The sequence below is a fragment of the Ambystoma mexicanum genome, chromosome 2p, assembly GCF_040938575.1.
Source record: "Ambystoma mexicanum isolate Mex_15411 chromosome 2p, UKY_AmexF1_1, whole genome shotgun sequence".
In the NCBI taxonomy this organism is placed as follows: Eukaryota; Metazoa; Chordata; class Amphibia; order Caudata; family Ambystomatidae; genus Ambystoma; species Ambystoma mexicanum.
The window spans coordinates 711,221,496-711,235,623 of NC_090923.1; the positions used below are offsets into that span (position 1 = coordinate 711,221,496).

Genomic DNA, 14,128 nt, shown 5'->3' on the forward strand with positions numbered 1-14,128 from the left:
GTTCCATTTCAGCACATGATCATCTTTAACATCATTCCTCCAGCCTCAATGATACCATAAGACATTCTTTTACAGTTCTATTTAAAAGAGAAAAAGTCCCCATCGTCACTTAAATAAGGGGAAGGCTTGGGTAAAAGATGCTTTGTTGTCAGACATTTACTGTACATTTCCCAAGATCGGTGCACATTATCCATTTTGTTAAGACCTAACAGCACACAAATCACCTCTTGAATCTACAGCAAGATCAATAACATAAACTGGGCAAAGCGGCAATATACTACAGAATATTCTTCTGTCATAACGAGTATCAAGACTTCCTGTTGTAATGCTTATTGAAGGTGTGAAGAGAAACTAGTATGATATCCTCATATATTACCACCAGAAGAATGTGTCTAGAGAAAGCAGTGGATGCAACTTTGGCCCTTGTGGAATGGTCTTTCTCACTAAAAACAACAATGGCACATACATCTGGAAAAGTTCAGCTGTTAATGCTTTTCTCCTTTCCTTTACCCTTTAAAGCCCGCAATCATTTAATGTTTGAACCCATATGGTTTTAGTTTGCTGTAAATGTTTAAAGCCCTCGTGTAAGCTTATGAAGCTTTCATTCCAAAGTGGATGTATAAAAGCCTCTCATTTCACCATTTCCATGAAACCCAAATTGAAAACCAAATGCGCACATTGCGGTATATTTGAAACGCACACAAAGTTGGGCGAAGAAAACCGAATCATCTAAAAATGTTTTAAATATTTCCATTTTTATTTTTAAATAGAATTAGGGAATTAAAGGAAAACCAGAATGAATAAAACAAGCAAATACTAATGAAGAGTGACATAAAGAGAAGGGGGGAGGTCAGTAGGCTCAAAAAAGTGGTAAGACGAGATTTCCACCATTTTAAAACAAAGAAGTAAGGAATATAGTTTAAAAAAAGGACACACACTATACAATTCATTGAAATGTGTTAAGGTGAAATGGCGCACAAAATACAATACCATTGAAATGGCTGCATATTTGTATTTTTGTATTTGTATTTATTTTATTTATAACGCGCAATCCATCAGGCCCGGAGGCATCAGGGCGCAATTTGTACAAGGTTACAGAAATGCAAATATACAGAAAACATTACATAAATTTACACAGAGGATCTATATACATATATTACAGTGGTTTCGGTGCCGCTAAGTAATAGAATAGGTCAGCAGGTCAGAGTATGTCAGACAGAGGCGCAGAGCCGGCCTTAAAGCTGGTCGAAGAGCCAAGATCTAGTATTGGCTTTGAAAGTGTTAAATGAGTCTTCAGCTCTGATTGTAGCAGGGAGGGAGTTCCATAACTTGGAGGCTAGGACAGGGAAACTTGAACCCCCTGCTTTTTGCAGTTTAAATCTAGGGATCGCTAGACAGTGGGACTGGGCAGTTCTAAGAGGTCGGGAGGATGAGTGGCGCGACAGTCGACTACCGAGGTATATCTGGGCTTTATTGGCCAGGCATGAGTGGGGCTTGCAATGAGATGGCTTTCATTGAAATATCAGATCTGGAGTTATGAAGTCTAGTGTAAAGCGATCTGCGTGATATTAATTGGTTGAGATGAAAATAGGAAAACACTGAGGAAAAGATTATCGTGATCATGGCATTAAAGTCGACAGCTGTAGAATCCCTAGGTAGGATGAAGTCACTAGTTCGAATAAACAAATGTGCTGTACATGTTTTAATACAAAGATTGTAAGTGCAAAGTCAGCACTCTTCTTGCAGTGACTTGAGTGGACGCCATCATGGGGGTCTGCCAAGTCTGGTTTACTGCCAATGCTAACAATGTCCTTGTGAGGAGCAAACAATGTTTGGAGACAAAAGACAGAACTACCCATTCAATCATTTGTTCAGTGTCCGTTGCAATCTATTCTTACCTTTTCAGTCAATCAGTTAACCTTGAATCACCTTACGTAGGCACCAGGGGCACTTTGCCAATATCTGCATCTTGTAGAGCGAGTGCAGCTGCAGTCTCTCCATTGTAAGGTTAGGGATCCAGGGTGGCTGTATTATATCCTCTGAGCTTTAGGATCCTTCTCTAAATAAATAATATAGTAAGAGCGGTTCATGCTAATTTGGACAAGAGTGGCTGGTCCACAAATCAGTTTTTAAAAATCAGTAATGAAACTTGTTAAGCAGTTTATTATCAGAGATGGGGAATGTGAGTGTCCAGAGACAGAAGGATTAGCAGAGACAGAGTGAATGCTTTAGAATGTCTTTATTTAAATAAAGTGAGTTGGAAAAACGCCTACCTTGCCCTATTTCTAAATGGGAGCATTCTAAACCATACCTCAGTCATTGTCAGGATGCCAAAAGGTGTCCACCGTCCTGTGTGAAAACGAAAACAACCATCTAATCTGACCCTCACCTCAATGTATTAAACTGATCACTTGGAAAAAAATAACCAACAGTTAGCTAGCGTCCTTCAGCAATATGGTAACTTTTTATATTTTACTGTTTTCAAAATAGTTATTGTTTACCAGGAGCCACTCCCCTTACCTGGTCTTATCCTTTCCTTCAGGGTGGTAAACTCCAATATGCAATATGTATTTTCCCCATGTTGGTAACAAGGTCTCATTAATTAGGGCTCCTGTTCCCTTTTAATGCTAATGCTCTCTTAGTATCCATGAGGAGGAGATAGGATATTCAATGTCCAACAAAAAAAAAAAGATTTCACAAAATACTATTTCTGTATTAATGCACTTCAAGTTCCAAAATGCTTTGTACTCTTTTGTAAGGTGAGACTGTGCCTTTACATCACTTTGTTTCAGTTCCAAAGATTTTCTGGCTATTTTTGTTTCCACACGCGATTACGCAGATCACTTTCCTGTTTTCTCTCAGCACAAGAAGCTTGTCCATTTCAATTTTAAACACTCATAGCTTCACTTCATCCTTGTTCACTCTGGCTATATAGTATCCATTCTGTTCTGTTTCCAATTATGTCAATTTCACCCCACAAACACACAGCTTTACTTCAAATGTCTTTCACTCCAGTTTTAGACAATGTATTTCTTTGACCGGCATTTAATAATGGAAAGGTTTCACTGTTTGCTCAGTGCAATGGGTTTCAAGAATTATTGAAACTGTAGCACTCACCGGTTCCTTTCCAAAGCTTCGTTTTCATCTCATTCTCTTGTGATACAGCCGCAGGTCCGATCCCTCTGCTCTGATATTTCTGCCTCAACACTTCCCAGCAGAACGAGCATACACCCTTTTTGAGGGGATGTGGTGATGGGTGGGGGTGGGGGGGAGGATGGACAGGGAGAGCGGTTTCTCGAGTCCGGCTCTCTAGACCATGGGCACCCCTTTTCTTTAAGCGCCAGTTTTCCACACTTAGCCTGCATGGCAAGCTGGTTTCACTGCGCCTCCTGCCATAACCTCTTCTTCCTGGGTTTCTCACCTCCAGGACAGCCATGACTTCTGCTACTAACTCCTTCAACCAACAACCCATATCCTAGTCCTTCTTCTCTTACATAGTTGGTCCTATCTATGGAAACAAAGGAAGAACTATAATTCGGGTTTCGAGACTTCATTCTTCTTTCCTCCTCGTATCAGTGGTTGGGGGCGCAGTGTACATCTTACAAAAGTACTAATACCCACCTGGTATATCTGAATTCACCTTGTAAGAGGAGGTGGAATTGTGCATACATGTTCGGGGCTTGGTGTTGGAATGCTGTTTTTCTCCTTGTTTCTGGGGAAAATAATTTGATTTTTCACAGGAAGCAGCAGTGTGATCTTCAAGGGTAGGGTTCAAACTACCCCTCTTTTCTGACCACCGGAAATTTGAGGAAGCATTGAGTTTGCTTAGACAGCATATCCCCTGCCACCTGATCTCTTCCATCGAAGAAAATCCTTGTGTGATAAGTTAAGCATGTTTGATCCATAATCCACTTCTTCAACAACATCTATGTCCCGATTACCCAACAAACCGAAGGTAGCAACTCATGGGGACCTCAAAGTCTATCCAGTCTGCACCTTAATCTTTCTCTTCTTTATACAAAGACCCTAGACAGCCTTAGCATAGGAGTCCTCAGGATCGTCTATCCTGCATATATAAGGTGCAGGTGGGGCTGCACATGAGTGCCGGTTGCAGACATTTTTTTTTAAAACTATTCCTGTAAACCATTTACAAGACACCCTTCTACACACTGTCGGGGGGAAATTCTGCCGGGGTCGGCCGGGCCGTCCGCAGACCTCCGGGCAGGGAGGCCCCAACTCCTCCCGTATATCCCAGATGAGATAGAGTATGAGACACACACAAGGAGCAAGGCGACTCTGCTGTTTATTATGCAAACGGCAGGGATGGGTCAAGGAGCGCACGCGTTCGTCCTGACACACACAATTGTGGGGCTCGCAGGCCCTTTTTACTGCATTATGACGCGCTACTTGCGTCACTTCAGAAAGTTAACAAAAAAACCTATCGCCACTCTTAATTGGTTGCTCGAGTGGTAGGGTTAGTATAGTACACATATAGAGAATGATATTAGTGGTCAAGGTGTAGTCAGGTGGTATATCTGGGTTGTCCCTATAATTAGATACATAAGAATTGTTACATGAAGACCTCTGAGGATTGGCTAATGTTACTGACGTCTGAGATAAGAGCCCCATGTTCTGATTGGTGCATCCGTGAGCTCCCCAGCCTGGGACCACCGTTGTTCCCAGCTCTCGGTGTACCTGTGTTTGCAACAATGTTTCAATATGGGTACGTGCAGACAATGTGAGGATTTATTCATAGGTGGAAGGCTGACCGCTCCCACTGTAGCAGGTGTTCATTGAGCCTTTCACGTGTCTCGGCCTGTGTCTCGTAGTGAGGGACCCAGACGCCTTTTCTCTCCTGGGTTTTGGCATCTCGTCAGGTTCGGCTTGGTCACGTGGGGCGGGACCGTGTTTGAGGCACAATTCTGCACAATTAATATTGCTTTTCCACTGTGTGTCTGGTTTAATTTGTAGATATGACTTTAACGTTGGTATGCGGAGTGCGAGGTTGCAACATCGTGCCTTTGATGATTTGTTCTTGGATGTGGGTTTGCAACATTGCGACCTTGGCTGATTTCTCCACCAGGCTCATTCTGCAGGATCAGCAACCTGACTTTTGCTTTGTTAATGTCCACGGGAACTCTTGCTTGAGGCCTACTTGGGCCTGGTGTATAGTGATCCATTTCGGACATGGGTGCTTTAGGTCATAGTGGCATATATTTCCATGACCAGTATCGTGTTTCTATTATACCTCTCATGGTGGTAACGGGTTTCAAGAGAAGCGTGAGCAAGCGGCGTTATAGATGAGTTCATGATGCATCTTGCGTTTCTGCATTCTAAAAGCCTATGTAAAAATAATAAAGATGTACGTCCGTGAGTATGTCTGTCGCCTATGTCAGAGCACTGAGTATGTTCTTCGTGTAGATTGGTGTGGAAATGTTAAGTGTGTATATTTGTACAGATGTGCTTCCCGTCGTTTAGGTCGTCATGGCATCTCTAACGACGTGTGGTTTTTAGTCTAGCTGATCCGAGCCGCAGGTGTCGGCATGGCCAGTGCGGACTGCTGGGCAGGCAGGTGGACACATCCGTATGTTCCTGTACCAGGGTACCTGGTCGTCTGGTAACTGGACAAACTCTTCTCGCGGCGGGTGTCTGGGCCGTGACCCTCTAGGCCAAGCGCGAGAGGTGAAGGACGGGAGCCTGGTCTTCCATTCTCCCACTTCAGTCCCCCCTCTGGTCGACTTGCCGACCACAAACATATCCTTCTCGTTATCTCCTCTTACTCTCCATATCTTAGTTATCCCTCCGAGATGTCCATAATGGTTCACATGATCTTCAAATGACCAATACATGTATTCACATGTTCCTCCAGGAGTACAGTATACCCATCTTCCTATGTAGCTCCTGGGGTTCCTTGGATTCTCGATCTTCACTGATGGTGGGTCTAGATGATTGGTGATGATTTGGGTGCGCAACTTCTCCCTTTCTTGTATTATCACACCTGTATTCTGGCCGTCATCTGCTGGCATTAAGGGGTGCATTCCCACCATTTCCAGCAACTCGTCAGTCGTGCGTGCCTTCCGGGCCTTCCAAAATCTAATTATGATCAGGGCAGCTCCAGCCAAAATAGCACATCCCACTATTATTTTCAGTCCATCTCACAGCCAAGATGGCATCCATGACCATAATAGTGAAAACCAGCTCTTATCCTTGTTTACACCGTTACTTTCGTCCATCATTTTGGAGTGCATCTGGGCCAGTTGTGAAACTGCTTCTGTCAGTGTACCATTGTCAGCATCGTTGGCAGGTATGAACGTGCAGCAAGATTGTCCTATCTTTGCACAAACTCCTCCTTCCATTGCTGTGAGAAGGTCCAATACATATCTGTTCTGGAGTGCTACCATCCTGACAGCTCGCAGCTCCTCTTTAATTGCGTTGAACCCATTTACTGTTGAATTGATGGTCATCATTAGTTCCCACCTGGTTATTTGGAGCCATTTTGCGTTTGCGTATGCCTGCAGTCCCGGATGTATTATTGAGGAGAAGAACATTGCTGCTCTGCTGAATAGTCTGTGTTCTGGCGGTATTGATGTTAGTTCGGTTTCCGACCTTCCCCACAGGTAATTTCCTGTCAATGGCTCTCCTTGTCTTTTTCTCCTATTTAGGACAGTGTCATTGCTGTTGGTCCTGTTTCCTTGCTCCTTCTGAAGTGGTGCAGATCTCTTTCTTCTCTTATCTCCTTCATCCATTTTAGGAAATTTCGCCACATCGACATGCTTCTTAGGTACCACTAGTGATGGTACGTTGACGTGTACCATTGTGCACACACCATTCCACAGGGGAGGCAGTGTATGATATGCCTTTTCTCCACAGGCCCAATAATGGTCCATTATTACTGCTGTTCCCGCTCCCCCCTCAGGTAACTCCATCAGGCTTGCACAATTGGTGTTATATCCTACGTCCACCTCTCCTTTATGCTGGTAGCATACTTTGGGCGCAGTCAATGGTAGTATAGTTATCGGGTCTTCATCTTCTTCTACCCACGTGAGCATTGGTACATATTTGATCCACGTCGTCCAACATCGATGATTGTGTGTCTCGATAGTTGAGATAGTTTCTTTTGTTACCATGTTGCTGCCAATTACTCCTATCTCCCAGTTGTTGCCCAGGTACACCTTTCCTGTTATCGTCAGTAGCGGCCTTTCCCAACATCCTTGTTTACCCGGAACTTCAGTGGCGTACCAATCACATGGTAGATACTGCAGTGTTACCTTCTTTGTTTCTCCTTTTGCAGGGCCACTTGTTATGTACCTGAATGCTTCAGCATGTAAACTGGTCTTGTGATAACTCAGATAGGTCTTGAGGAAGTTGTTTTCATATGGGTATGAGTCTCGTGTTTTCCATGTCATGTGCACTACTGTTCCTTGAAACCTTCCTTTCGTTTGGAACAGGGCCAAATATATTATGCACTGTGCTGTTTTTTCATCTATTTCTGTGGCAACAAATGTTCGTGAAGCGCTCATGGCGTATGGTATTAATGAGCAAACGTAACAGCTATCCTCAGTTGTCTGCTTACCAATGCGGGTCATGTGCTGGTACCATATGTTGTTTGTGACGTGTGCTGAGTCTTGTACATAATTATCAATACCTTTATTGTCTGAGTATGTGCTGCGTTTAACTCTATTTTGCTTGGGTGCAATGTTACTATTACCACCTGACGTAACACCTGTTGCAGCAGAGGACGGGGGTATATTAAGTTTGGGTGCAGCAATAAAATCGATAGCATAGCTGTACTGCCAGACAGAGGCAGCCAAGAACCCGGTGATCATAAAAATCCCTATTATTTTTATTACATATGCTAATTTCACCGGCATTTTGCTCTTACCTTGCTGCGGTCCTGGCAGCTTATTCTTGCGACGTTACAGTTGCCCGCCTAAAAATTCTCAAAAGTGTTCGTTATTAAATGTTAGTTTTAAGCTCTTCCTATCAAGTAGTCATTCAGTGCCCAGGCGAAGAGCTGCTCCCACGCTACTCTAAGTGATGGGTCTCTTAAGACCGGCAAGTATGGGCGGAGGTGGGGCATGTGATATTCTATGGCCAGGAGGAAGGCTGTGTAGTAGACACGTACCCTTCTCCTTTTTAAGTATGTTGGCCTCTTTATTTCGTATACAAATTGGTGTGACAATTCCTCTGGGTAGTTATCGTCTGGCAGCACCATCTACACCTGCACACTGAATTTGTTAATTAGCTTTTCTTAACAATACAATATTACGCAGTTCCTGTATGTGCGAGAGAAAAAGAGAACATTCACGTGTTTACATGTGTATTAGTGCAAGCATGTCCTTCAGTTTTAGCTACACCTGTACTTAGCAGTCAATGGGGGGGGGTTTGTGCTCAAATGGCGGAAGTATTTTTACTCTTTGAGCGAGTGATCATGGGGTGGGCAGCATGGGGATCACCCCCTTCTTCGTAAGTTATTGTTTCCGAGGGAACAATTGGGTCGTTGTCTGTGGTGGAACTTTCTTCCGCTGTCGGGGATGTTGTTGCTGTTCTTTCAATGGACCTGTCGTTGGCGCTGGGGCGGGTCTGCAGTTTGTAAATCTTTACGTCATGTAGGTGGTTCCAGGCACGCTTATCCTTTAGTTTTACTGCTCTTGTTGATGCGTCCTCTACCAGGTGGGGGCCAGTGAACCTCTTTTGGTTCCACTTTCTATTGAAATTGCGAAGTAGTACGTGGTCACCTTTGGCAAGTTTGCACGAGTTCTCCTTTCCCAATTCCGTACTTTCGTCTTTTTCTTGATTGCTGGTAGACCCGCCCCGTGTGCGCTCGAGCTGTTGAGACACAAACACGACACTAGTAATCAAAGAAGACACATATTGATACATTTCATCACCTAACACATTCGCTGAACTTTCGTGGTCGGTGAATGCCCTTGATGTTGGTGTTAGGGGAAGGCGCATTTGTCGTCCAGTTACCACTTCGTGAGGGGTGAGGTGGTGGGCGGACCCTGGCCTGTTTCTAAGCTCAAATAATGCTAACGGAAGGCAATACAACCAACTTTTCTTTGTTGTTTGTTGTATTCTAGCAATTGCCTCCTTCAATAAGCCATTCAGGCGTTCACATACACCATTAGCCTGTGGGTGGTATGCACATGCAAATTTGTGTTTAATGTTCAGCAGGGATGTGATATGCTGGAACATTTCGTTTGCGAAATGGGGGCCATTGTCTGATCTTAGCACCTCGCACACTCCCCATCTGGGGAAGACCTCCCTTACTATGAATTTGGCTGCTCTAAACGCATCAGGGTGTGAACAGGGCCCTGCTTCAATCCATCTAGAAAATGGGCATACTACTACAATCATATACCTATTGCCTTGACAGATGTTGATCATATCAACATAGTCAATGTGAAGGTGCCGAAAAGGTCCTTCTGGCCGGGGTATGGTACCTCTTATCACTTTTAGAGTATGACCGGCCGTAAACTGTTGACATGTTAGGCAATTGCTGATAAAATTTGACACATGGGAGGTTAACTCGGGACAAAACCAATCTTCTCGAATTCGTGCTGCAATTATTTCCTTGCCTGTATGGGCAGGGTGGTGTAATTGGCTCAAGGCGGTATTTAATAGTGTCAACGGTATTACAACTTTCCCAGTGCCACCCTGGCGCCATAGTGCGTCGGTTGGTGACATTGTGCATCCTCTTTTCACCCATACTTCTTTTTCGGCCATTGGTGCAGCCGCTTGTAGTTCCATAATCTGTGTGGCTGGGAGATGGGTGTACCCTTCTCTTATTAACATCTCCCTAGCTATTCCCCTCCCTCTCCCTCTCTGTGAGTCTGTGGGGTTCCATATCTCACCAAAATATGCAGCATATTTCGCATGTGCGTCTGCTGCTGCATTTCCTTTTGAGACGTAGTCTTCTCCATTGGTGTGTGCGGTGCATTTTACTAGGGCTAATTCTTGGGGGTCGTTTATTACTTCAATTAGTTCAGCCAACAAGAGGGCATGTTGTACTGGAGTGCCATCAGCTCTCCTAAACCCTCTTCTTCTCCATTTTGATAGCCCTGAGTGGACAGTGGATGTAACATATGCACTGTCAGAATATATAGTTACTCCTTTATTAAAACTTTCCTTTAATGCCAATATTAGTGCAACGAGTTCCGCGGCTTGAGCAGAGTAATGCTGTGGTAGTTGTACACACTTCATAGCCACACACACCGGTGCCTCCATCATTTTTACTACTGCTGCCCCAGTCCTTCGTATCCCATCTCCTTGATCAATAGTTGATGACCCATCAATAAACAAAAGCTCACCTCCCTCTAGTGCGTTTTCTTCAACTTTCCTAGCACATGAGTACATTTCAGTTACTTGGGTGCAGTCGTGGGCGTAATCTCCCTCTTCAATTACTTCTGCTAGGAACCTTGCAGGGTTAACCGTGCTACATCTAACAATTGCTAGTTCAGCTTTAGACAAAATAATCTCATAACCTGATGCCCTCTGTGTCGTTAGTGTGGACTTAGGTTTATTCAATATCGCAAATAATGCATGTTCCACAAATAGTGTAGTTGGACACCCCATAGTTATTGCTGATGCTTTTTCTACTGCAAAAGCAGCTGCAGCAAGACCTTGTTCACAAGAGAAGTGACCTAACATTATAGGGTCTAAGTGACCGCTGTAAAATGCTACTGGTTTATAGCCCATGCTAGTTTTTTGGGCCAACACTGCTTTCATCACTGCTGAGTCACAATGTGAAAATATAAAGAAGCGCCGCTCATAGTCTGGGGATGCCAGTACTGGAGCAGTTGATATCGCGTCTTTTAATTCGTCAAATGCCTCCCTCATTTCCATAGTCCATCCCAACTTTTTCTCCCCTTTATTTGCTTCCTTCAAACCCTCAAGCAAGGGTCCTATGTATGAGCTATAATCAAATACCCATGCTCTACAGTAGTTGCACAGCCCCAGAAATTGCTGCAGTTCTCTCACAGTCTGTGGCACGGGAGTGCTTGAGATGGCCTGTGCTCTTTGTGGTGCAATCCTTCTTCCATGTTGGGATATCAGTTGGCCAATGTAAAGTACCTGTTCCTGACAGTATTGTATCTTTTCCATGTCTACCTTGTACCCCTTTTCAGCCAATATTATCAACATTTTTAGGGAGTCCTCTCTACATTTGCTTTCGTTTGCACTGCAAATTATTATGTCATCCACATACTGTAACACTGTGCTTTCCACCTCAACGTTACCCAAATCCATCTGTATTACTCTATTGAAAATTGAGGGTGATTCACAATACCCCTGTGGTAATCTGGTATGTTTCCACTTTGTATTTCGGTAAGTGAAGCTTGTCAAATCTTGTGAGTCTGGGTGTAATGGTATTGAGAAAAAAGCATTTTTAAGGTCAATCACTGTAAATCGTGATGCTTCTGCTGGGATGCCACACAATATTGTGGCCGGGTTTGCTGTTACTGGATACTCTGCTTCTACTATGTTGTTCAAGGGTCTGAGGTCCTGTATGAAGCGCCAAGACCCCCCTTTAGCTTTGCGCACCGGGTACACAGCTGTGTTACATGGTGATTCTGAGGGGACCAATATGCCATTGTTTATAAGGGCCGTTATGGTTTCATATATGCCCTCATCTGCCTCTTTTGACAATGGGTACTGTTTCACTCTTGGCAGTATGGCACCTTTTTTCAATTTTATCCTTACACCCCCTATGCTTTTTATGCATCCCACGTCATAAGGGCTAATAGTCCATAATGATTTGGGCACCTTTGACATATCCTCCTTAAAAAATGGGACTGGGGTGCCTGCGGGTGCCTCAAGTGCCATTGCAATTTTCTGTGCTACTTGTTTGTGAGCCACTCTTAGCCATATTTCTACACTCATCATGAACACCATTTCATTTTCTTCCTTTTCTTCTGAGAACAGCTCTTCATCTGACACCTGGGTCAGCCTACATCCTTCTGCTAGTGCTATCACCGCCCTCCATGCTCTCCCTTCTTTATCTTGGGCGTGCACAGCAACATAATCAGCTGTTGCAATAATGCTCTCAATGTCTACTACAAACACCTTCCCTTCTAGTTCATTACCTGGTGTTTCTGGTCGGAATAGATAGGCTGCTGGTCTCCTCCATATTTTCCCTTCTATCCCTGGCATCCATGCAAATGCCATGTCTGTGCCATATTGGAATATTTCGCCATCTACTGGCTCCGCCCTAATCACTGTCTGTCCACAGTATGCTTGCAAAATCTGTCGTGCTGCGAGCATGTTAATCCCTGGAGTAGAGCAAATTATGCCATCCTCTGTAAAGGAGATCGTCATGTTCAACCTGTTCATTATGTCCCTCCCCAGTATATTTACTGGTGAGGCACTATAATACAAAAGTGGAACTGAAAGATCATAATCTCCAATAGATAAGGGAATGTTATCAGTAAATGGAACCAACCCTTTAGCCCCAGAAAATCCTTGGGTGTTCATGGCTTCGCCTGACATCTTAAATTTACCTTCCCTTATGCAAGACCGAGTTGCCCCGGTGTCAACAAGAAATGATAATTTTTTGTCACCTATCGTTACCTCTATGCGTGGTTCCTCCGCACTATTAGGTGTTACTGACAGGATGGGACACACCAAGGCCGTCTGTGGGCTGGCCTATTGGGGGTACAATGATTGGCCATTCCCTGTGTAAGGGTTGTGTCCCAACACCGTCACCCCACCCAATTGTGTTCGTTCAGTTTGGGGTGGTGGTTGTATTAACGCCACTTGTTGTTGAGGCAGTGAATAGGTTTGTGGCTGTCGTGTTTGTTGTTGTTGGTCACTCCCTTGTTGTGACATCTGCTGTTGTTGTATGCCCTGCTGTTCTTGTGATGTCCTAGGTTGTGCTTGTTCATTCCATGCTGGTGTTCCTGGCCTGACCCTACATGTACGTGACATGTGTCCTAATAGTCCGCAGCTCCAACACACGGGTGGTTCCCTGTTTTGCCATGGGAAGCTCCCTGTGTTGTCCTGGTATACGGGTTGCCCTGTGGGGTAGTAATTTCTAAGTCCCCCAGCCTGTTGCTGGGTATTATATCCATATCCTCTCCCCCTCATAAACCCTCCTCTCCCTCTGTTATAACTATAATACCCAGTTCCTTGCATTGGGTACCCTCCTCCCATGTTTGGTGCGTGTAATTGCAGAGGCGGCACTTGCTGTATTACACCTTGTGGGGGCGTTATTTGAGCCGGATCTTGTGCAGCCACTACTTGCGTTGGGCTTTGGGCCATTGGTGTGGGCGTAGTTATTAGTGCCCCTTCCATTGTATATTTAGTAAGTTTTTTCTGTACTAATTTGGCCTCTTCTGTTTTCCTGTCGTCCTCCTTTTGTTTCATTTTTCCTTGCCATGTCCTGCAGTGATGTACTATAGTCAGTTGTATTTCTGGCCATGGTTTTGCTTCCATTCCCACTACTTTCTTTAGTTGTTTCTGAACTCCTTCTGGGAGCCCTTGTACTAGTATATGATAAAATATGGCTGGTGTTTTGTCCCATTGTTCTCTAGTTTCCATGCGCCACTTCTCTTGAATATCCTGGATATAATCAACAGGATCCTCATTTTCACCCATCTTACGGGAAGTAATGGCTCCTATGTCTGATGTGTCTGGGTACTGCACTCTCAGTGCCTGCCATAGCGCATGTCTGCAGTTTGCAAATGGTGCCCCATCATGCGATGTGTTTGTTATTGTTACCCCATGGAATCCCGCTCTTTTCCAAATGTCATCCGCTCTATCCCCTAATATTGATATTAACAGGCCATTCACATCTCCTACTGCCAGTTTCTGTCCTGCGGTGTGTTTTTCCATTTCATATATCCACTTACCCGCACCTCCACTTAGTGATGGGAGCCTACATTTTATATTTTCCTTATCCGTATGTTTCCAAGGTACATACTGTGGTCTAACCCCTCCTCTCTCCAGCAGTGGCATTAAATTCTGTCTTGTGTCACCCTTTACGCTCCATGATATTGAGTCTTCACACCCCTCCTCTTCCCCCATTTCTTTTACTACTTCAAATTCTTCCTTACTACCTCTGCCCCTACCTCCCTCTTCTTCCTTCCCCCTTCTTTCATCATTTCCTGTGTTCAATATGGGTATGTTT

At 44.3% G+C, this 14,128-nt stretch overlaps 1 protein-coding gene across 4 annotated transcripts in view; it reads left to right on the forward strand.

The window, feature by feature from the left end:
• LOC138566702 (ras-related protein ORAB-1-like) overlaps positions 1 to 14,128 on the forward strand; it is a 306,406-nt gene that overhangs the window by 135,268 nt on the left and 157,010 nt on the right. The gene's annotated exons all lie outside the window — the stretch shown is intronic.